The sequence below is a fragment of the Pinus tabuliformis genome, chromosome 7 (assembly GCF_031772625.1).
Source record: "Pinus tabuliformis cultivar Carrire ecotype Pingquan chromosome 7, CPIR1, whole genome shotgun sequence".
Taxonomy (NCBI): domain Eukaryota; kingdom Viridiplantae; phylum Streptophyta; class Pinopsida; order Pinales; family Pinaceae; genus Pinus; species Pinus tabuliformis.
The window spans coordinates 375,711,916-375,737,139 of NC_142293.1; the positions used below are offsets into that span (position 1 = coordinate 375,711,916).

At 38.5% G+C, this 25,224-nt stretch overlaps 1 protein-coding gene across 2 annotated transcripts in view; it reads right to left on the minus strand.

Annotated features, from left to right (window-relative positions):
* The window catches only part of LOC149247548 (SNF7 family protein), a 207,602-nt gene that overhangs the window by 36,748 nt on the left and 145,630 nt on the right, over window positions 1-25,224 (minus strand). The window lies entirely within an intron of this gene.

A 25,224-nucleotide genomic window follows, 5' to 3' on the forward strand; every position in this document is an offset into this window, starting at 1 on the left:
TTATCAAATTTTTTTTGTGTTCCTTTTTTACCTCTTTAAAATGCTGTATGTTTGTTATGCTTTGGGGTGGTAAACATGTTTCTGTAATGTACTCCGACACTACAGATAAAATCACATCAGAGCATGATGGAATACAGTACTATACAGCAAGGACTAATGACCTCCTCAACGGCATTATGAAGAACATTGCCTCATAGTTGCACTATAGTTTCTGTATAATGGCTTGCCTAGTAGTTGCTTCTAGGCTCTTATACAAAGGTTAAGACCTTTCCTTCACCAAGAGTTTGAGTAGCAATTAAGGTCATAACAAGGCTCAAACTAGAAGTTGTTCTAAAGATGGTAAAGATACAATTTGGATGAAAAGTTCAAAACAAAAGTGCTATTTTCCTTGCTGCCTAATGTTGCAAAACTGTCCTGAGAATGTTACGTGTGTAGAAAACACCCAATACTTGAGGATATTAGATCTACCAAGCACCATGTATGAGACAGAGAAACTTCAATCCATGACTAGAGAAATAAATGTACCCATGAGAAAAGTTCTAATGACAACAACACATGGAAGATGGGAGAAGTACACTAACTTCTAACTCCTGAAATATATCTCTAGCTATTTGAACGGTAAAGGGAAAACCAATAAAAAGATATACAAACATCCTCACCCATAAAAAATTGTTGGTTCTCCAAGCACATCCAAGGGATTTATCATTAAGCTTCAAGGCAGAGAAGTCTCCCAAGTCCTATATTACAAAGGAAGTAAGAGAGCTGCTCTTATAGAGTCTCTAGCTCCAACTCTTAAAATAAAAATCAAAGAAATAATATTTCCTTTATTCTAGAAAGTGTTGAAAGTGTACAAGCTTCCAAGGAGGACCATATATAACTGGCAATGTAATAAAGGTTTGATGCAACGTATCACTAAGACACCACGAATCCACCATAGATGATAAGGGAGAGAGAATGCCCATTATATGCCTAGATGATGGATCGAGATATACTTCATGAATACGCTGCTGTTAATTGGGTCGGAAATATTGTTGACAGGGAGAGCACATTAGGGTTTTGTTTTTAGCTTGGGGTCTGCCATGATATCTTGGATGAGGAGGAAGAAGAAGTTTGTTGCTCTTAACACAACTGAGGTTGTGGATATTGGTACTAGCATGGCTGGTTGCGAGGAAGTATGGTTGAGAAAGCTCTTTGGAGAGTTGTTTGAGCAGGTACTGGATACGACTATGATATACTGCGACAATAAGAGTGGGATCCGATTTTCAGAGAATCCTGTGTTCCACGACAGGTCCAAGCATATTGAGATTAGATATCACTATATCTGGGTTATGGTGCTAAGAGGAGCAATGAGACTCCATCACATTTCAACTAATTAACAAATAACATATATTCTCACCAAGCCTTTGCCAGAAGGGAAGTTCTTGGTCTTCAAAGAGCAACTTGGACTGGTGGATGTGACCCTCTTGGGAAAGGGTCACTGTTGATCGAGGACATTGAGCTATGCTCTTTCCCCCCTGTTTGAGCTCCCAGGGTGGGAATGTAGTCGGAGAACTCCTGGGATTGAGGGAACTCTGCACAATAAAATAGATTGTGATCCAAACCTTCCATGGTAAGTAGCACCTACCTATTGTCACTGTAGGGAGTGTGTGATTCGTGTCACTTATGGCAAGTAGAGGTATCCCCCCTGCCATCAAGTCTGGGACTTGAAAGTATATCCCAGTTTGCATCCTACCCACAAGTTGGGCTTGTTGGGATTGCCACCCATCTGGCCAATGGATGAGGAGAGACTTGGGTTTGTGTGATCGTTACCACTGGTAGGTAGAGGTATCCTCCTCAAGTAAAAGTATGCAAGTGTTCTACCACTTGATTCTTGAGGGTCAAGGTGTGAAGATCAATGAACAATAGGATAGTTGTGATCCTTACCTTTCATGGTAAGGAGTATCCTGCCTATTGTCATTGGATATAGGGTGGCAAATTCATTTCCCTTATGATGACTCTTCTTCTTTAGATCGAGACATCATTCTTCGGTCAAGATGAAGGAACTTGAACTGAAGACTAGTAGGGTTTGGGGGATCTAATAAATCTCCCCTACCGTCAGTCGTGGATTATTCTTCTTTTAAGAGACGAGAGGAGATGAGATCTTAATTTGGTAGCTCAATGACAAATTCCAATCATGGGACTAGATTCCTCGTTCTGAGAGGACCAATTTTGACCTTTGAAGCACTTGATTCGGATATGGGAAACTATATTTTTGAAGTAAAGCCCATAATGTCAAAATTGTCAAGGTCAGCCTAAGGACAAATTAGCCCTCCTCCATCACATATAAATACAAGTGACCTCATCTTCATTTGGCATCTCATCTCAACACATTTCTTCTCTCTCCTCATTTGATTGGTTCGTACAGCCCAGGAATTGCAGGGAATCTTTCACACGTGTGAAGGAAAAGTGTTACTTTCAAATTGGTCGAATTTTAGATCTATTTCAGGGTGTTGACAACGTTGACTAGGGGTGTTTTGACCATTTTTTATTGACTTTTGGGCACAAAAACTGAGGCAATTCGAGCACTTTGACTGTGTTAACTTCAGATCTGCAACTAGGATTTTTAGAGCTGCCTTTGACTTTGACTTTGATAGGAAAGGAGAATTTTTGGAGTGTTTTTGGGGCACTTTGACCAGTTGATCTGGTTGCACTCTTTCACTATTGACCAAGATCAATTGGAGGACTATCGATTGTTGACCATTGACTATTGTTTTTGCTACCGGTGAATTTGACCAGGCATTGACTTTGACCAGATTTGGCTATTGGTTGTTATTTTGGATTTTTGGTTGGTTGTTCTTTTGGATAAGTCAAACCTCTTGACTTGAGCTATTATTTGTGGATTTCTGCATATGTTCAAGGTAACATAGGAGCTACAGTAAGGCTAGGTTTGAGTATCAACCAACTTGACAGCCCACTTCAAAGTTATCATCATTATGGAGACTAGCTAATTGAATAGTCTTTTTAAAACAGTTCCTCTGCACCATTTAATTGTTGTCTTCTTTCATCTCTTGAATGTATATGTGTTTGGCTATAAAAAGTCTTATATATGCATCTACTAAATCTGATTGATTGAGTATTCAGTATGGATACTCAATTATCTAATTTCTCTTATATTCCTCTACCAAACTCTTTGAAGCTATGTTATTCTGTCAAAACTGGATGTTGGCACTTTGATAAAACCTCAGCAAGAGAGGACTTTATTTTTGGGCAGAGATCTAGTCATTCTGCTTCATAAGTTGTTGTCCAGTGACAGTGAACAGCATTAAAAAAAGTCTCGTAACACTTGAGAGAGCCCCCTCTAGTTCGAGAGCTAGCTTGAACCTAAAGTTTGGTCGAGTTGGTTTCTCGGCACAGTTTCGCAGCCAAGAATTGCCTTCGAGAAATAGCTACAACAAGGATTGTCACCCATTTCTTTGGGATTGTCACCATTTGTCTTGGGATTAGCTCCCAAACTTCTATATAATAGAGCCATGGGCTCTCACTATGTATCCATTGAAAAACGAGTTATTGTGCTTGGGAAAGTTTTGCTCTCATGTACACTCATGTTCTATAGCAATAAAAGACTTTAGGGTTCATATAAGAGGCGTTGTTCTTCTTTAGCATGGTAATATCTTGATCATTGTGTTTCATTTTCTACTTATGCTATTGTGTTCATTAGTTTCCATTATGCTTTTAGAGGTTTGTTAATGTGTAGTTATCCCACATTGGCATTTGGTTTTGAGAGTTTGCTCTAGATAGAGAAAGTTTTAGTTCATGTTCCAATAAATCTCCAAGATCTTTTTATCATTGTATTTCTTTTAACACATGTGGATCTAATGTGTATTTGAAGTTGTGTAGAGACATATCTTGGATCAAGCTTCAAGCGTGAGGAGAAATTCTTGGAAGAATCATCCCACTCTTGAGCAAGTTCATTGAAGAACTCGCATTTTTCACCTCCCAATGCCTCATCTTAATATTTCGTGTTGCAGGGATCCTTGGCTTTTAGCTTGTGTTTCAAAATCCAATTTCATTTAAAATGATTTGTCTCAATTTCTTGTGCTAATAATGATTTTACTTTGCTATTAAAGAGCATGTTGGAGATTAGGCAAGAATTTTTCTCCTATTCCTTAGTCTAAATTTTGTAGAATATATGTAGATAATATTTGCTAACATTCCTCTTCGTTTTACACTAAGTTTGAGTGTGGGTTTTGCAGAAAATTCAAATTTATTTATGGACTATGCTCACCCTTTGTGTTGACAAGATTGAGGAAGCTAAAGTTTGAAACTCTAACCATTTGTTGTAGGACCTCAAGATCATTTGAGCATCAACTTTAGGGAGGTCGTGGGCAATCTTGGACAGCAGCAAAATAGCTTGGTTGTGGGCCTTTGGACACTTGTAATTTTCAGATTTCAAGGGTTGTTCATTGGCCATTGTGGTTGCCACTTCTTGGAAGGAGATCTTGGTTCCTATAGACTCCTATTTTGTAATTTTTCCTTCTATATTTAGGGCATCCCATTAAGGGGCTTTCTACTCATCATAAAAAACTAATAAAAGATCTATTTTTTTTTTTGTGGGAGCTTGGGTTTTACCCATGGCATCCCTTCTCTCCATTTAGGGAGAGAAACATGTGGGTGGATTAACTTTTGCATTTTCTTGGTTTCCATTTTAATTGCATGCTTAAAATTTACACAACCTCACTCATCACATTTTTATTTTGTTTAGATAAGTTTTCTACAATTCAACTTAAGGCTTTGCATTCTTTATTTTATATTGTTATGAATAAAATATGTATAAAATAATACAAATAATGTAAACAATAAAATAATAAATAATAATTAATTAACTAGTAATTAGTTAATGAAGAGGTATGTCCCTAAGGACATGATCGTTGGTGAAGAGGTATCTGCCTAGGTATATAAGTAGGCCCTCACCCTCATTTGTATCATCATCTAACTTGTATTTAAATATTCTTCTATAATATATTATCATTCGGAATTCCTACAATGGACATTCTTATATACCAGACATTCTGAATATTTTGCTGAGTATACGAACTTTGTTTGTTACATTGGTATCAGAGCATTCCTCTGAGTAGACGAACTTTGTTCGTTACATTGGTATCGGAGCCACGTTCTTCGATCCAGGTCTTTGGCCATTAAAAGTCATCAACTTTGTTGTCATTAAAACGCTTCACTACAAGCTTTTGGAGGTTCTCCATTTTTCGCTATCAAGCCCATGGTCATTGTTAAGTTTAGGTATGTTCTATGCTTAGAGCAATTTATTTTAATTTTCACAGTTAGCTCAATATCTTTTCCAGATTAGCAATCACATTAGCATTAAAGTAAACTGTAGATAGAACATAAACATAAATCGCAAAAGACAAGAGAGGACACAAGATGTGGCGCTAGCCAGGGACAAACCCCAATGTGGGGAAACCCTTCGTCAATTCTTCTTATATGATCTTCAATAGTTCAACAGAGAGAGAGAGATAGTACATTTACAACAAAAGTCAACACTTTGACTTATCTAGATAAGAGCATAGATCATTCTCCAAGGTGACTCCTTCACCTATCATCCAGCTACATCTTGTCATCATGCTGCACCTCACTGTGCTGCAGCATCATCATCACAATGCTCTATCTTATCATGCTTTATCAATCATGACAGTACCCATCACTATACTACATCATGTGCCATTGTTGCACCTTGTTTTTCCACCATGTCCTTGTTGCACCTTGCATACCATACTGTTGTCCCAATTGTTATTGCAGCACTAAGTCTTGCTGCTTTCCCAATTGCTAGCGCAGCACTATGTGTCTTGTTGCTTCTTTCATATTGTTGTTCTTCATATTTTAGTTGATGTGACCATGATGATTGGTTAGGGCACCAAACACTGTTGTAACAGTCCTTCAATAGTCAACAAAACAACCCTGAAATCTGCGGTCCTCCTTGTGTAGGTGTTCTCTACTTCATTGAAGGTGTAGGGCACAAAATAGCCCTCAAATTTGCCTATGCTACCCTTGGTTATGGTGGTATACCCTGCGGCCTACCACACAGCAATCCTGTAGGTTTACGGTAGCCTTCACAAGGGTTTATCCCACACAAAATAGTCCTTAAACATCTACAGTTTAACCTCCAGCCCTTCAATGCATTAGAAACAACCCTTAAACATGCCCTAGAACAGTCTGTTGTACCTCAGCAACTCGGCCTCCCCTTTAGGAATGCCCACGTTGTCCTTACGCTGTCTCTCCTTGCTGCGGTTAGGGCATTTCTCTTTGTTGCGGCTAAGTCTACTAAACTTGCGGCTAGGGCTCTTTAAGGCCTCCACATGACAACGGATCTTGTTGCATATAGAAGCTCTCCTAAACAGTGGTAGATCTCCCTTCTTTGCTGCGGTTAGGGCATCCTTTAGGCAGCGTATAAGGGCAGGTTTGGGCAGCGTATAGGAGCTCCTTTTGGCTATGTATAGGAGCCTCTTTATTGTGGCCAGATCTCCTTCATGACTGTGTTTTAGGCTTCCTCTGGACAACATATAGCTAGGGCATCATTATCATCTTCATGTCTGCGTTTTAGACCTTTCTTTGGACAGCGTATGGCTAGGGCATCATTATAACAGCGGCTAGGGCATCCTTCTTGACCTACGATTAGGGCTTCATCCTCTTAGATTTCTCTTGCCACTAAAACCCAAAACAAGTGGAGAGAAATCAAGAGTGAAGTGTGTGTCTAAATGACTATAAATTCATCTCCTTTTATACTAAAACGTTGAGCACATGAGGGATTTATTTGTTTGCTGGCCGACCTTAACGAATTGTCTTATAACACAAATAAATTCATAACTCCATGAATGCTTATCGGAATTGGATGATCTTTAGATCAATCCTACACCTCTCGATGAGAGGGATCCAAGAAAAATATCAGCTACCATAAATAAGATGACCCACATGGAGTTTGGCCCTAGTTGCCATTTTAACAGTCATAAATATTAAAAGATAATAATAATAAATATAAATTTAAGAAAAAAAATCCAAGCTTAAAAAAAAGAAAAGAAAAGATGATAAGAAGAAAGAAAAGAATTTAAAAAAAAAAAATCAATATATATATATGAAAATAAAAGAGGCTAAAAAATATAAATATATATTAAAAAAAAATTATAAAAAATAAATAACATCAATTCAAATAAAAAAAAGTGCGAAAGCAGCCTTGGTCACTACCAGATCCCCGGTTTACTCTCTTCCACCATTGCCACTATTCCGCACGACAGGCCATAGCATTGTCGCCGCTAACCGCATTTACCATCGTCACAGACAACAACCACCAACGCCACAACCACTGTCAATTCCATCCTTGGTTTTGAACGCAGCTGCATAATTAATCGTCTACAGTTCTGACAGCACCACTCCCAGCAGTGGCACGACTAGATACAATCGTGATTAAGACGTTAAGTCGTCGAGCCGGTCGACTCCTCTGAAGTTGTCTCTTCCTCTGGACTTTGTAAGAGGCATAGTCATTGTAGCTGCATAATCTCTCAACATCGTCGCTGCAACGAACGTTGCACCTTCGTTTCCACTTAACACCGTTAAAGCTGCCACACCAAATTCTATTGTCCATGCTGAACCACATATTCTGAGGCATAATCGCATATCAAATGACTAAGTGCATTTCGTACAAACACACAATCATGTGATGGCATTATTGTCATTGATGGAAAAAAGCCAGCAAAAGAAAAGGAGTAGCAAGGTATGCAAGAGCAGGAGCATGGTATGAAGGAGTATCAAGGTATGCATGAAAAGGAGCAAGGCAAGGAGCAGCAAAGTGGCAGCAAAGCCAAGGAGAGCATGGTGATATGTTGGCATGTTTGCATATGCTTAGTATCATGACAAAAAAATTATCATGGCACAGTTGGTGCACGCAGCAAGGAAACATTTTGAGTTATGCTTGCATATGGTGTGTTGATGGCTTGATGCTTGTGTTGATGGCTTTGATAAGTCATGATGAGTTGATGTAAGTAAAAGCATAAAGGAGTTGTGATATGCTTGGATAATGTTGTAGAGATTGTTTAATGAAGAATTTGTGGTGACACTAATTTGTTGTTGAGCTAAATTGTTGTGATGCAAGGCAAGACTCCATAACAGCAAAGGCAAGACTCCATGACAGCAAAGGCAAGACTCCATGAAAGCAAAGGAAAAAAATCTACAGCAAATACAAGACAAGGCTCAAGGTTATTGAGGCAATGGCATGAAGAAAAGATGGCTTTGATCATATTGATGACTTTGGAGAGTGAATGTTGCATACATGTGCTTGCATTGCTTTCATATGTTGTGTGCATATTGTTTGCATTAGAGAGTGCTTGCACTATGTGCATGAGTTGTAATCTTATAATGTTACTTTTGGCATTATGTTGATATTGGTGTACCTAATCATTATAGATGGCTGAAATAATATGTGGTGGAGCACTTATTTATGTTATAATATTCAATATATGAAGAGTTTGGAAACAACTGAGTGGAAGGCAAAGAGTCAAGCTTGCTCACCTCATATTCTTATGAGGAATACAAACAGCCGACAAAATATCTTTATAAAAGATGTGATTTTGGAAGGCAAGGAGAAGGAAGAGGGGAAGAATGTGTGAGAGCTAATTGAGGTGTTATGCATTAGTTACTTGGCACATATGAAACTTATGTGATGCAAATTTGAAGGGAAGAAGAGGCAGAAATGAAGATGGAGGTATGTAGAATTTATGACCATGTAAATCAACACATTGTTGTTTCTTGTTTGTATAAGGAGATTGTAGTCTCCTTTCAAGTGGTGGCTTGATAAATATCCAGTTGTAGTTGGTTGAGGTAGGAGCCTCTTGTGGGTTGTAGCTTGTAGAAAACATATGGGAGTTGGAGCTTCCTTGCATGTTGTAGCTTGCAAAAAAATTGAGGTAGTAGCCCCCTATAGGTTGGAGGCTACTAAAAATCAAATGTAATAAGGAGTAGGAGTTTTCCTTTGCATCACAACAATAACAAAATCGTGGTTTTCTCCCTTTATGGGTTTCCACTTATATATGGTGTCCTTATGTGTAGCTATTATGTGTTGATGTGATGTTTTTGGTTTAATTAATACTTCTTGTTTGCATATTAAATCTGTTGGTCATTATATGTCAATCTACTCATTTAATGTTTCAGTTAATGAGTTTAAAGAAAACCAAATTAATGTCTATGAATGTACTAAACTGATTCACCTCCCCTCCCTCCCTCCCTCCCTCTCAATTTAGTCAAGTTTTCATCATCGTGTCCATACAAAACCATTTGGACATGTTCGTACAAATCCACAGGGTATTCTCATAATATTAAATTTTTTAAAAAAAGGTTTGTTACAAAAGGATTACACTAAATCATCCAGCCGACCATTCTTAATTCTTTTTCTACACTCGTACAAGAAAATTAAATGAGTCATACATTTATTGAAATCGTAACCTTACAGTATTCTTAGTACAACCACAACCATATTTCAAAAGTCACAACTCATAAGAGAAGTTGTTATCTAAGATTACTAATATATTATTGTAAACCATATCTTATAATGAGGGGAGTAATTTATTAAGCAAAGAAGCTTATTAAAATTAAATTATTATTAAAAAAAGTATTATTAATAAAAAGTATTGTATTGTCATCTACAAAGGTCAAAAGGTTGGCAAGGTATTTTCAGAAAAGGTATTCAAAGCTTTAAGGTAGTTATTTACCAACAAAAGGGGTAAAATCTAAATAACATTTGAATGAAGACAAAAAAAAAAATTAAAGTTCCTTTTCTAATATAAAAGAAAATGGAGTCTTATTCAAAAATGAAGGAAGGGAGATTCTCCTATAAAGGTATTCCAATCGTAGATAATAGATTATTTACATTAAATGGGTGTATCAAAGAGAAAGAGAATAGTATCACTATTAGTACAAGCATTGAGAATAATTACATCAATATTAATTTGGCAAATCAACTATTAGTTCTAGAGCCAAATATAGGCAAAGCAAAAGGTATTTTTGGCGAAAAAGAGCATTAAATTAATGATTTACAAGTGACAGTTGATCATTATGAGGACATATCTCAATTTTGTGGCGTAACTATGCTTAACAAAGAGGTTAACATAATTCTCGATCAACCTTGGTTTAAGGAATTAGGTACGTTCATGTTAAACACATAAAAAAAATCTTGATGTTCCCTTACAAGAAGAAGATGGTCACATTCCAAGATATGTAAATGAAATCGAAACTGATAATGCCTTCATCGAAAAACCTTAAGGATATTTCGAAACTAATGTCTCAAGAGAATCCAGAAACAGTATCAAAGAAGCAGAAAGAGCTTGAAGAAGTCATATCTAACAAAAACAAGGAAAATTCATGTTTGAAGGAACATAATCAAAAACTACTTGCACAAGTCAAAAAATGTAAAGCTAAGAAGCACAAGTTAGAACAAGAAAATGAAATTTCTTAAAGAAACTCAACGAAAGTCTATCAAAAAAATAAGATGAAAATTTATGCTTAAAGAATGTAGGAATTTACAGGGTAAGTTCCTCAGACAGAACACCAAAGGACACCGCTCACAAACAGATCACAGATCAATACACCAATACTTTTGACGTGGTTAAAACCCTCAAAAAGGGAAACAGTCCATGGCCTGAGCCAGCGCGGCCACTTCAGGCAATTTATTAATAAAAGAATGAAAATTTACATAAGCTTCTCTCATGGACGGTTAACCTACAAATGACCCAGCATGCTCTTTAAATAGAGATCATGGACCAATCGGGTGTTAAGCCACGGATCAAGTGTCGGTAATACCGAGGAGAGAATGAACCGTCGGATCACTACATATCGTGACCGTCGGATTGTAAGTTACAAAATGTACATAGTAAAGAAACACACTTTACCTAAGTCTATACTAGACCAAGTTATACTTAACTATTTCCTATGTGTCGGAATATCCTAACATCCCCCCTTAAGAACAACTTGGGATAGGATTGAAGGATTTACAAATATGACACAATAGGAGAAAGACGGAGGCACTAGAGCCTATCCCCCCTTAGTGACAACTTCCTGAACTCCAACCATAAATCGAAATTTAGTAAACTTTGCCTCTGTGAGAGCCTTTGTAAAGATGTCTGCAACTTGATCATCTGTTGAACAATATTGCACTTCAAGAACATGGTCGTGAATGAGCTTTCTGATGAAGTGCATGTGCAGTTCAATGTGTTTGCTGCGCTAATGTTGGACTGGATCTTTGCATAGCTGAATGGCACTTTGATTATCACACCAAAGTGTAGTAGGATGCTGTTGCTGAAAGCCAAACTCTGACAGGATCTGACGAAGCCACAAGGCTTCCTTACTGGCTTCTACGGCACCACGATACTCTGCTTCTGCTGAAGAAAAAGAAATGGCACCTTGTTTCTTGCAAGCCCATGTAATAGGTCCTGAACCAAGAGTGAACACATAACCTGCAGTAGACTTCCGATCATCAGGGTCACCAGCCCAATCGGAATCAGTGAAACCAACCAATAGAGGAGATGCTTCGGCACTGTAATGAATCCCAAACTGAACTGTACCTCGAACATAACGAAGTATTCTTTTAGCTGCTTTACTTTCACGTGGGTTTTGCATAAACCGAGCAACAAGGCCAACAGCAAAGGAAAGGTCAGGACGAGTATGGGTTAGATACAAAAGTTTTCCTACAAGTTGACGATATAAGGTAGCATCAACTTCAGGAGAAGTACAAGTGACTAAAAGTTTGACTCCAGACTGAAAGGGAAAAGGGGCTGGCTTACAGTCTTCCATGTGAAAATGGCGTAGAATATCACAGGCATACTTGGACTGGGAAAGGGAAATACCTTCCTTGGATTGCAAGACTTGAAGACCAAGAAAATAATGTAAGTGTCCTAAGTCTGTCATTTCAAATTTCCTTTTAAGGCTAGTTTTCACATGGTTTATAAGGTTGGGATCACTACCAGTCAGGATAAGATCATCAACATAAAGAACAAGAATGATAAGAGACTTGCCCACTTTCTTGGTGTAGACAGTATTGTCAGAATGACACCTAGAAAAGCCATTTTCTAAAAGAAAGTTATCCATTTTGGCATACCAAGCTCGAGGAGCTTGCTTGAGACCATAAAGGGATTTCTTAAGCCGACATACAAGGCTGGAGTCTGTTTGTATAAAGCCAATAGGTTGTTCCATATAGATTTCTTCATGCAAGTCCCCATGCAAGAAGGCAGATTTAACATCCATCTGATGGACTTCCCATTTGAAAGAGGCAGCAAGGGAAAGAACAAGGCGGATAGAGTTCATTTTGGCAACAGGGGAGAAGGTTTCAGTGTAGTCAATGCCTTCAACTTGTGAAAAACCCTTAGCAACAAGATGAGCTTTATGCTTATCAAGTTTCCCATCTGGTCCATACTTGGTTCTGTAAACCCATTTGCATCTAACAAGTTTTCGTCCCTTTGGTAGAGGAACAAGATCTCATGTATCATTTGCCAATAATTAATGATATTCTTCATTCATAGCTGCTTCCCAATCTGGATGGCCTGAAGCTTCTGCAAAGGTCTTAGGATCATAATTCACTGAAGCTTGAGCCAGTAAAGAAGAGGCTCTATCAAACTGAGAACGTGTACGTCGCTGATCTGTAGGATCACCGGCAAGATCACCTGCTGCATCCCGAGTAGCACGGACCCATTTTGGAGGCTGAGGAGCTAAAGGAGGATCCTGAGAAGGTGGGGGAGGATTTTCATCCTCGCTTTCATCGTCTGAAAAAGAAATATTTTCAAAAGTAGAAGAGATAGGAAGAGGTGGCACATCCGCCGAACTAGGCTCGTAGACCGATATATTTTCAGCAAACTTTACATCTCTTCTAATGATAACATTCTTGGACTTAAGTGGAATAAGTCTATATCCTTTGACATCTTCAGAATATCCAACAAAAATACATTTTTCACTCTTAGGTTCTAAAGCTTTATGTTTCTCATCTGGAATATGGGCCCATGCTTCACTTCCAAAAACACGAAAGTGACTTACATCTGGTTTAATTGAGCTCCATGCTTCTTCTGGAGTGATATTCTTTAAAACCTTAGTAGGAGTGCGATTTATTATGTAATTTGCACAGTTAATTGCTTCTGCCCAATAATTAAGACTAAGTCCTTTAGATTGAAGCATACAATTAGCCATTTCCTTTAAGGTGCGATTCTTCCTTTCAGCTACACCATTTTGTTGTGGAGTATACGAAACAGTATGTTGCATTTGAATTCCATTCTCAGTGCAAAAGTTGATGAATTTGTTGTTAACATATTCTCCGCCATTATCAAATCTTAGCTTAAGAATTTGATGTCTAGATTGTTTTTCAACAAAGGCCTTAAAGGCCAAGAATATGTTAAATACTTCACTCTTGAGTTTTAAGAAGTATACCCAAGTGCGTCTGGAGAAATCATCAATGAAAGTTAAGAAATACTTGTAGCCAGAGAATGAAACAACTGGAAGTGGACCACATAAATCACTATGCACAAGTTGTAAAGGGGCTGAGGCGTGCCAAGAGGCACGTTTTTCAAAACTGTCCCGATGATGTTTTCCAAGTACACATCTGGAACAAACACCATCTCTGCAAGATACCATTGGAAGACCTATCACCATATTTTCTTTACATAGATTCTGAAGAGAGCGATAGTTTAAGTGACCAAATCGCTCATGCCAAAGTTTGCTCACTTCATCGTTATGCGCAACAAATACTGAGGGAAGATTTGATGACCCAAAGTTGTGAAACTTATACAACCTTGCAGAATCATCAGCAATGCCAGTAGCTAAAATCTGTCTAGGATCTCTTAGGTCCTTAATTACAACATCCTGAGGTGAAAATTCAACGATTTTACCTTCACCTGAATGAGTTATCTGATATACAGATAGAAGATTGCAGGATAAGGTTGGAACACATAATACATCATTAAATTGACCATTGTCTATATGAACAGTTCCATTCCCTACAACACTAAGAGATCTATCATCACCAACATATATATTTTTGGTGTTACAATCATTTAAAGAAGAAAACATGGCTTTGTTTTTGGCCATGTGATAAGAAGCTCCAGAATCAATGAGCCACTCATGAGAATGAGAAGAAGAAGATACATTTAGTGCATAGCCAGACCGAGATGCTTGACAACCACGCAGAAAGTGTCATTCCTGAAGATGAAGTTGAAGTTGAAGAGTGCTCCAAATGGATATTATGCTTCTTCATTGCTGCTTCCAAGGCTTCCATCTTCTTAAAGCATTTGGATTCTAGGTGGCCATCTCGATTACAAAAGTTGCAATGTCTATCAGTCTTCTTCCCTTTGTTTTTAGTTGTCTTATCATTTTGTTGAAATGATTTTTCATTTTGAGGCTAAAATTGCTTAGGACCCTTGTTTGGTTTAGGACCATTCCTTTTAGGATACAACTTCTTAGGATTCTTTGAATTTGGTTGCTGTTGGGCGGATAATGCTTTCTTAGAAGAGTTTCCAAGATGAAGAAGACCAAGGTGTAAGAGTTTTTCTTGTTCTCTTATTAAAGAATCACAAAAGGAATCAAAGGAAGGGGACTTGTAGGCTTGTCCTTGAGAAATGAAGGCTTCTCTTGTAGAATGGAAGGTGGAAACAAACACAGAATAGGTTGGTCCCAACTTAGTAAGAATGGAGTAGATAAGGCTACTATATTCTTTCTTAACCTTAACACCTTCCAAGAGAAGTCTAAGGGTTTTGAACTTGGACAAAAAATCTTCAATGCAAGAAAAATTATTGGGGTCTAATGTAAGCAACTCATTTTCAAGTTGATGGGCTTTAAGTTCATTTTTAATTCCAAAAACTTTAGTGATCTGTTTCATTGCTTCTTCAAGAGTATCAAGTTCTGCAATATGGAATCTAAGATCTGGAGAAATAGACATCTCTATCAACCCACGTGCTTGATCTTGCCTATTTTCCCATTTAGCTGCCTTATCTTCATCTTTCGGTTTGGTTTCTTGGCCTGAGGCTATTCTATAGAGACCTTTACTCCTAAGTAAATCCACAATGTAGGACCACCATTGAAAGTAGTTGGTGCTGTCAAGAATAACTTGGCATGGACTTTCCATTTTTAACAGAAACTGAAGCTATAGATGCTGAAACTAAGTGTTCCAATGGAAAGATCTCGAAAAATTAGGCTGTTTCAAAAAAAACGGTTCTGAAAACGGCTTCCGGATGAAGAAGTTATGGCTTTTTGAAGAAAATTTGATGAAGATGTCGACGAAGTGCGGGAATGTGCGGAAATGAAAAATCCGCCCCTACAAAAAGGAGACTTGAACTCAAGACCTCTATTCTCATAAATTAGCTTTGGACCAAGTGAGCTATACAAAAAGTTCGAGAGAGAGAAAGAGAGAGAGGGGGGAGGGAGGGGGTTGAAGCTTTGGGTTGCGTGCTTGCTTTGAGAAAGCTCTTTTTCCTTACAAAACAAAAACACAAAACCCAACACGGACATACAAAAAAAAAACGAACCTTGCGGCTCGAAGTTAGCTTTAGCCGGAAACTAAATATTTTCCTCAATGTTTCTGATTTTCCGAGATCACACTAAGGCGCAGTGGAAAAGAGCATATGCATGAGAAAAATCCTTCCTTTCTGTTTCTGATTTGTCCAGATCGCACAGAGTCGCGGGGCAAAGAGCATACGCAGAAATGAAAGGTATAGATCCGGTAATAAAAAAGCTAAATAAACCGAAACCGAAATAAACAGAGAAAAAATAACTGTAAATTGCAAATAAACACTACATACCTCCAGATCTTAAAAATGACGCAGCTAGGGCTACTGGAAACCTTTTCGCGTGAAACGAAAGGGGTTCCTCACTGGAATAGATGCTCCCAACACAACAGAGCAGTCCTCTCGGCCCAAAAGCAGTCAAAAACAGTAGATCTAGGAAACGACAGTCGGATGCAGTTCTACCGGCTTCAGATTTGGATCACCAACGGATGCAGCCCTCAAATAGCTCTGATACCATGTAGGAATTTATAGGGTAAGTTCCTCAGACAGAACACCAAAGGACACCGCTCACAAATAGATCACAGATCAATACACCAATACTTTTGACGTGGTTAAAACCCTCAAAGAGGGAAACAGTCCACGGCCTAAGCCAACGCGGCCACTTCAGGCAATTTATTAATAAAAGAATGAAAATTTACATAAGCTTCTCTCATGGACGGTTAACCTACAAATGACCCTCCATGCTCTTTAGATAGAGATCATGGACCAATCGGGTGTTAAGCCACGGATCAAGTGTCGGCAATACCGAGGAGAGAATGAACCGTCGGATCACTACATATCGTGACCGTCGGATTGTAAGTTACAAAATGTACATAGTAAAGAAACACACTTTACCTAACTCTATACTAGACCAAGTTATACTTAACTATTTCCTATGTGTCGGAATATCCTAACAAAGAACCTTAACCAAAGGTTATTAAAACAATTGAAGTGTTTAAAAGATGAGAAACTTGAATACCAAAATAAAGTTGACTTAGAAAATGAGGAACTCTTACGTCTCATAAACCATAATCAAAGTCGACTCACTCAAATTAAGAAACTTAAGGATGATAAGAAATCATTGAAAAACAAATTAGAAGAACTTATAACAAAAGAAGTGTCAAAGTCTCCATTCCAAGTTGAAGAAAGAGGAACGTATACTAACTCAAGAAGAGGATAAACCAATTGAAGTGAAGATGTACTCAAAAGTTGCAATTCAAGCAATGGAAATTTCAAGTGAAGATTTCACAATTAATCAAGCGACCTTTGTACCTGAAAGAAATCAAATTCCTTCAATAAACCACGAAATCACCACAAACAAATTAAGGAGAGATCAAATCACAAGAATTCCTTACTGCCATCCAAATTATAAAAGCAGATATCTCAATCAAAAACAAGTGATTTATGTTCCCAAGAATGTCGATGTCACCATAATTCAGTGTTGTGATAAAAATCTATCTCAAGTTTCCAGTAACCGCAAGATTCCACAAAAGATTGATTTAGGATAGTCAGATCCCTTCTCTATGCGAAAATTTTGTTTATCACTTAGAGAATCTTATCATCTTGTGCCAATGAAGATGACAACTGGAAGAATACTGAAAGATGCAAATAGTTTACAAGACAAAGAAACAGATGACTCGCCTTGTCAGCAATAAGCTTTGAGGACAAAGCTTTTTTGAAAAGGAAGGCAATGTTATAAATAAAGTATATATAAAATAATACAAATAATGTAAACAATAATAATAATAATTAATAATTCAGCAATAATTCAGCAGAGAGAGAGAGAGTACAATATCAAAAATCTGTGATTTACAACAGAAGTTATGAAACCTTTGAACAGCAGTAGCAAAGGTGATCAATCAGCTCCCAAAATGTCTCCAAGACAACCTAGGAGAACTCGGTCTCCAACAGCATTAATGGCAGCCCAAAACAGTGAAAGTAAGATGGTCAAATCAGCAATGAATGCTACAGCAAACTGCAGCCAGCCCTAACCAGTCAACGTTGTCATAAATGTGCCCTCAAACAGTCAACGCAGACTTGTCCAGCACTTCGTCTAGCCTAGGAGAGGCTGCCCATACAAAGCCGTAGTCAAAGGAGGCAATATGCTGGTCAACGCAAGCCTAAACCACTTGCTGCACCTTCCTGCATCCTTGCTTCCCTAACTGCGTCCTCCTCTGCCCTAACTACGTCCTCCTCCAATGCTGCCCTAGAGATTTGCGTCCTCCTCCAATGTTGCCCTAGAGATTTGCGTCCTCCTTCCTTCGTATACCCAAGAGACAAGGAAGAGATGAGAGGATGAGATGAGTGCTCTAATGCCTCAAGGTCTCCTCTATTTATATCCCACGTTGAGGTTTAGCTGGGGGTGTGCAACACTATTTTACATGTTGGCCGACCTTGACTAATTGTCAAGAAATACAAATAAATTCATATCTTCATGAATACATGTCGGAATTGGATGATCATTAGATCAATCCTACACCTCTCGACGAGAGGAATCCAAGAAAAATATCAATTGCCATAAATAAGATGACCCACATGGAGTTTGGCACTAGTTGCCAATTTTAACACACTTGGGTAAGTACCATATTGTTCATTTTGGAAAGTGAAGTTTTAGCTTGTTTCATGTTGCAAGTTATTTTATTTGCCTCCTTACATGCTCTAGTATTGTGAATGATTATATTTTGAAAGCATTTCTTTGGAAGCAATTTTAAATCTTGCTAACATCTTCTTGATTGACAAGGTTACTTGTGTTTCACTTTGAAACATTTCATTTTAGAGCAAGTATTATTTATTTTAAAGCAATATTGAAGGCACTGGTCTTATATGCTCATCTTTTATTTATGTGTTGATGGTTATTGAAGTATATTTCATTTCATATTGTTCATCATATTTTCTCATAATTTCAAGTAATCCAAATTAACCTTGACATCTCCTAGAAACCTCACATCGTTTTTAGCTTTTCATTTAGGGACCACCCACCTTAGCTTACCTATAAGAGAACCTAAACAGAGAGTTGGGAATAGGTGACAACCTCATCTCTTGATTTTTCCACCAACCACACCTTGTGGGGTTAAGGCCTTTTCTCACTAACTTAGGTGTGTGTGCAAAGTGGCAACAACAAATCCCATGTTGGCAAAGATAGTTTTCAAATTCATTTGAAGTATATTCTTTTCCATTGTCACTACGAACAGAGTCAACATGAGATTGTGTATTGTTTTCAATCCATGCATGAAAGTGTTTGAAAGTTTCAAAAGCTTCAGGTGCTTCAGATTTATTCTTCAACAGATATACCCAACACATTCTAATGTAGTCACTAATAAAAGTCATCATATATTTATTTCCAAATGCAGAAGGAACAGGCATAGGGCCACACAAGTCAGAATGAATCAATTCAAGCTTTCTATGTTCTCTGGAAAGAGAACCATGAAATGGTTAGTTGCTATGTTTTCCTAAGATAAAAGCATCACATTGCTTCAATTTCCTAGGAATGTTTGGCAAACCAATAACACCATTTCTCATTAATAAACGAAAACTATCATAGTTTAGATCAGTGAAGCACCACCCCTATAAAACCCGCGGGTAAGAACGGGTCATAAGGGCGGACGGGTAAACTTCATCAAACCCTCGGTCTTTACCCTTACCCCTCGGGTTTAGTACTAGACCCTCTTACCCTTATAAGACCCGCGGGTTTAATACAAGACCCCTATCGGACCCCTATAAGACCCTTCGGGCAGCAAAACGTTTAAACTGTCCAAAAATTCGATTTTTTTTAATTTTTTTTTCTTTTTTGGAGATGAGGTGGAGGAAAAGGGAAATTGGAGGGAAAAAAAAACTTTATAAGCACCTCTCTCCCTTCTATTTCTCATTCACTTGTCATTTGAGTGTTTGGCTAATTTGTGTGAGTGAGAGTGAAGCTAAAGGAGCGTGAAGGAGCTATTGGAGAAGGCTAAAGGAGGCTTCACCAGATCAAACTAAGCTTCAAGTAGGCTTCATGAACCTAGTTAGAATGTCTTCCATGTATTTATTTTTTTATTTTTTTATCTTTGCAATTTTTTTTTTTATTGGGAATGATGGTGGGTGAGAAACTCAGCCACACAAGGCCACCGTGTGGCTGAGAAAATCAACCACCTATGGTTGATTTTCTCAGCCACACAGTCGCCTTGTGTAGCTGAGTTTCTCAACCACAACCAAAAAAAATTGAAAATTAAAAAAAAAAAAAATCGAAACCAAAAAAAAATTTAAATTTATTTTTTTTTCTTCCAGATTTTGTTACCATGTCACCAAAGGGTTTCAGACAATCTCGTGATTCGGCATGGGCACATGGTCAACGACTCATTCCCGGTAATGACCACAATATCAAGTGCAATTATTGCAATACCACAATGTATGCATGCATAAACACGCTGAAATACCACCTAGCCAGAATTCTTGGGCATGGTGTGGGTGCTTGTCAAAGTTGCCCTGATGAAGTCACTACTGAAATGGTAGCTGCTTTGGAAGCCATTAAAGAAGCAAGTTCTAAGAGGAAAAGAATGAAGAATGAGATTGTTGGGATAGTTAGATCTTCACCTCAGAGTGAAACACAGTTTCAAAGTCCAAGTATTGGTAACTCCTCTTCAACTTCTATGCCAAACAAGAGTATAACATCTTCTTTCTTCAGTCCTCGTACAACTCCAGGATCTCAACCAACCTTGGACAGTTTCAATGATAAGAAGAGGAAGGAGGCAGATATGGCAGTGAGGAGGTTTTGGTACCATAACAGTCTTTCATTCAACTATGCAAAGTCTTATTTTTATCAGCCCATGGTGGATGCCATTGCATGTGCTGGCCCTAGATACAAAGCCCCAACTTATAATGCACTTAGGGGGAAAGAGTTAGATGAGGAGCTTGAGTGTGTCAAGGAACAATTGGAAAGCATTACAAGCTCATGGAAAATTACAAGTTGTACACTTATGTCTGATGGGCGGACAGATCAGAGGGGTGGAACAATAAGAAATTTTGTTGTAGCTTGCCCTAAAGGAACCATGTTCCTAAAATCCATTGATGCATCTGCAAATGTAAAAGATGCACATTTGATTTTTTCATTGTTGGCTGATGTGGTGGAGGAAGTTGGGGTTGCAAATGTTGTCCAAGTAATCAAGGACAATGCAGCAAATTATGTGGCCGCTGGAAGGTTGCTTTGTGCCAAATATCCCACCATTTTTTGGACTCCATGCACTGCCCATTGCATAGACTTGATGCTAGAGGACATTGGGAAGTTGGAGTGGGTGCAAGACATTGTGCAAGAATGCAAGCATATTACCAAGTATATTTATAATCATGCTTGGGTGTTGAACCTTATGAGGGAATTCACACAGGGTGAGCTTAGTCGCCCAGCTGTCACACGGTTTGCTACAAACTTTCTTTCCCTCCAAAGCCTTTTGTATGAGTACCAAGCTTTGAGAAGAATGTTTTGTAGCCAGCAATGGGTATTCTGGAAAGATAGCACAAAACCGGAAGCAATGTCTGTGAAAACATCTGTCTTTGCTGATAGTTTGTGGGACAAAGTGACTGAGATTGTCAGCTTCACTGAGCCCCTTGTGAAAGTCTTGAGATTGATGGATGGAGAGAAACCTGCAATGGGATATATTTATGAGGGCATGGACAGGGCCAAAGAGGCCATCAAGACTTTTTATAAGGGAAATGAATCTAAATATATCCCTATATGGCAAATTATTGATTCCAGGTGGGACAGGCAACTACATTCACCATTGCATGCAGTAGGAGCATATCCCAATCCGAGCTTATTCTATAATGAGGGGTCTAGCATTCAAAGGGATCTAGAGGTGATGAGAGGTGTCATGATATGCATTGAGAAGATGTTCCCGGATGTAGATATTCAAGACAAAATCAACTTACAACGAGATATGTACAAGGAAGCATCTGGCATGTTTGGATTCAGCTCAAGCCAATGTCTTAAGGACAAGAAAATGCCTCGTAAGTGCAAATTGTTAGAACTTAGCTTGTAATTTTGCTAGTTCTCTTTTATATGTTTGGCATTGCAAACTAATAATCTTTGCTTTATTTTTTTACAGCTCATTGGTGGATAGATTGTGGCACTGGGGCACCACAATTACAAGAATTCGCCATCAGAGTTCTGAGTCAACCCTGCAGTGCTTCTTCTTGTGAGCGCATTTGGTCAATGTTTGAGCACATCCACAACAAAAAGAGAAACAGGTTGGAGAAGTTGGTTTTCATCTACTACAACCTTCAAATGCTGACAAAACAAGTGCAACCAAAGGATACATATCCAATTTTATTGGATACTATTGATTTAGAGTCTGATTGGGTTGTGGAGGAGCAGGCCCTTGATTTGAGTTGGCTTGACAAAGAGACTGAGGACCTCTCTAGTTTTCCATCTCAAATGGATACTCCAAATACACCTGCCTCACAGTTGCTTCAGCTTTCTGATGTTAGCACTAGCTCCGCGAGGGCTTATTGTAGGCATAGTCATCCATGAGTGATGAGACACTAGATTGTTATGAGACAATCATTTATCATATTTGAATTTTGAACTTGCTGACATTTTTTCTTTTAATTATGGAATCATGAGTCCTTTTCTTATTCAGTATCTAAATGTTTTGCTTACAAAACTCGAATATATTATGTTGTACTTTTATAGATATGAGATGATGTTATGAATAATTGCATATATTGTGGTTTTTATAACTTATAAGGATTGGAATTGTCATTAGTTTCTATTTTGTGCTTAAAATTTACCACATTTTAAGTTTTTTTTGTATTTTGACGAGTCTTATACGAGTCTTATAAGGGTCGTTCCCGAGTCTTATACGAGTAGACAAGTCGATGCCTCGTTGAGTCTTATACGAGTACGAGTCATGCATGATTGGTTTAGATGTACAAATCTAGCATGCCATAAGGCACTGGATGGCAATGTACCTTCATTATACTAAGAATTGCATGCAAAGTTATGTGCATGAGCATAGGTTCCTTGCAGCTTCAAGAGTCTTTCTTATTCTATTCCCGTCATGGCAAGTGAATTGTCTAATGCTTTTCTCACTTCAACTTTGCCATAAAACATGTGAATGGAGTGTCCTTCCTGGTGGATGTGAACCAAGGATAGCGAGTTTCTCCGCAATTTTGGAAGGTAGAGAACATCATGCAGAAGAAAGTCAAGGAATCTAGGCAATTTGAGCCTGATGATGTCAAGTCCAAAAGGCTTGAGTTTTAACTTTTTTGCAAAGTAAAATGCTCCATCTACATTGTCACTGAAATCTTCAAAGAAATCTTTTCGAGAGGTCATGTGGCAGGTGGCACCGATGTCAAGCAACCATGCATCTTCCCACGAAGCAAATGAAGTATTAAACAAGTCTTCAGTTACTCCAATATTGCAATGTGCCACAATATAATAAGCAGATTTAGGTGCTTTACCTTCCCTGGATCTGGGGTTTTACCTTTCGCTTCATTTCTTTCTTGCTTGATTCTATCCCAAGAGAGCTTGCATATGGGTGCATCATGTCCATTAATGTTGCAACGTATATAATGAAGATCAGGTCTTCCTCATGTTGAATTTTCTAAGTCTATTTGTTAGAAAATTAATTTGTATTCTGTTGGTTTATTTCTTCTACTTGTTTAAAAATCAAACAAGTTATTTAATGCATTAAATACTGAAATAAACACAATACAGTCATAACACCTACAGATCATCAACTGTAAGAAAACAAGCATTATTTTTGGACAAATGTCCCTGGAAAAACCCAATGCGGGAAAACCGGTGCATCTATTCAGAGGGTTATATTATTATGCAGTCTATCTAAGTACATCTGGGTGCTTAACCGGCTCACCCGACAAAGAAAAATACACGGCAACAATACCTCTATATCCAAAAACAGGTATTCAGAAAACATGTCCCACGAAACCCTCTATGGCACAATTGAAGCTCAGCGCTGGCCCTTTTGGCCTCTGCGTCAACCTTCTGCTGACCTGCGTCAGCCCCAGGACCCTCTCTGTCAGCCCTCTGAGGCACTGCGCAGCCTCTGGGAGCCTCTACGTCACTCCCTCTGCCCTCTACGTGGATGACGCAGTCTCTCCAGGCTCTGCACTGCCTCTACTGGGCTCTGCGTAGCCTGGACTGGCTGTTGTTCTCGCTCTTCCTGCTTTTGTGCTGGTCTCCTAGTACTGTCTCTACCTCTTTGCCTCGTACTCACTGCCCCTCGTTGTTGATCACTGATTTGACTTTACTTAGCAACCCCGCTCTAGTAAATCAAATCACTGATCACTCTGGTGTATCTTCCAACTAACCTTCAAGCCTCCTCTTATACTTTTCTTGTTGGTCCTTCAACGGCTAAGATTAAATCTCTAATCAACGGCTAAGATTAGATTTGGCTTGATCCATGACTTTTGGAACCTTATATTAATATTTTATTTTTCCTAAGTTTAGACTTAGGAACTCCATTAAAAATATTAATTATTTTAATATCTCCCAAACCAGGTACAATCTATCCAAACCATTTTTGGGTCTTGGAGATCTCATGTGCTTTAGCCTCTCCACCAATTTTCATGGCAAGAGCACATCCGATGCTACCTCAAATCAACACCTCCTTGGTAATGTTTTCCCCCCATGCCTCTGGTATTCTTCTTTCCACGTCCTCTCCTGCTACCTCTTCCTCTAGAAGAATCTTGTGTCTAATTCTTCTCTTTTGTGCAAGGCACACAACTTCTTCAAAGAACTGAGTAGTTGTCTTCCTCTTCCCAAAAGATTTCTCTCTTTCTGCAAACTTCTCCACAAGAGAGTCAAAATTAATCTCTTTAAGTTTGCCACTAGCTTGTAATGATTCAAGATAGTGGGAATATGTGGGATATAGTGCCTTGACGAAAGTTGTGAGAGGAAAATCCATTTTAACACCAGTGGCTTCTACATCATGCATAATAGCTATGCTTTTAGAGGCTAGGGCAATAGGATCATCATCTTTCAATTCAAGATTGAAGAGTTTGATCATTAGTTGGACTACTTCAAGCTCTGAGTGTGAGTCATATAAGTCTTTCAACTTCTTTAAAGCACTAAAGGCATTGTTAAATGGTGCAATGTGACAACTCACCTCTTCATTTATTGATGCAACAATCAAGGGATAGGTTTTGTTGTTCTTGTTCTCCCATATGGCAAGCTCTATGCATAATGTGGGCTTTCCAAATGGATTCCCATCTTCTCCCTCACGTACTCCTTTCCATAGTTCATTGAAAATGAGGGTATGCTTTATCTTTCTACACCATTCATGGTAGTTCTCTTTGCCAATGAGAACTTGTTGGACAATGGATAAACCAACACTCCCCATGTGTTTCGTGACATGGACTAACCGCCTCTCGTGGATATTTATCTTTGGCGATGCGATCATTGACCAACACCTGTGGGTTTTGGTCTAACGACAATCGTGATTCCCAACAAGTGGTATCAAAGCATAGGTCACGAGTTTGATACACACCCGGCTCGCGTTGGAGGGGAGATTGTTGGACAATGGATAAACCAACACTCCCAGTGTGTTTCGTGACATGGACTAACCGCCTCTTGTGGATCTTTATCTCTGGTGATGCAATCGTTGACTAACACCTGCGGGTTTTGGTCTAATGGCAATCGTGATTCCCAACAGAACTATTCAAGCTATGGTGATGAGTGAAT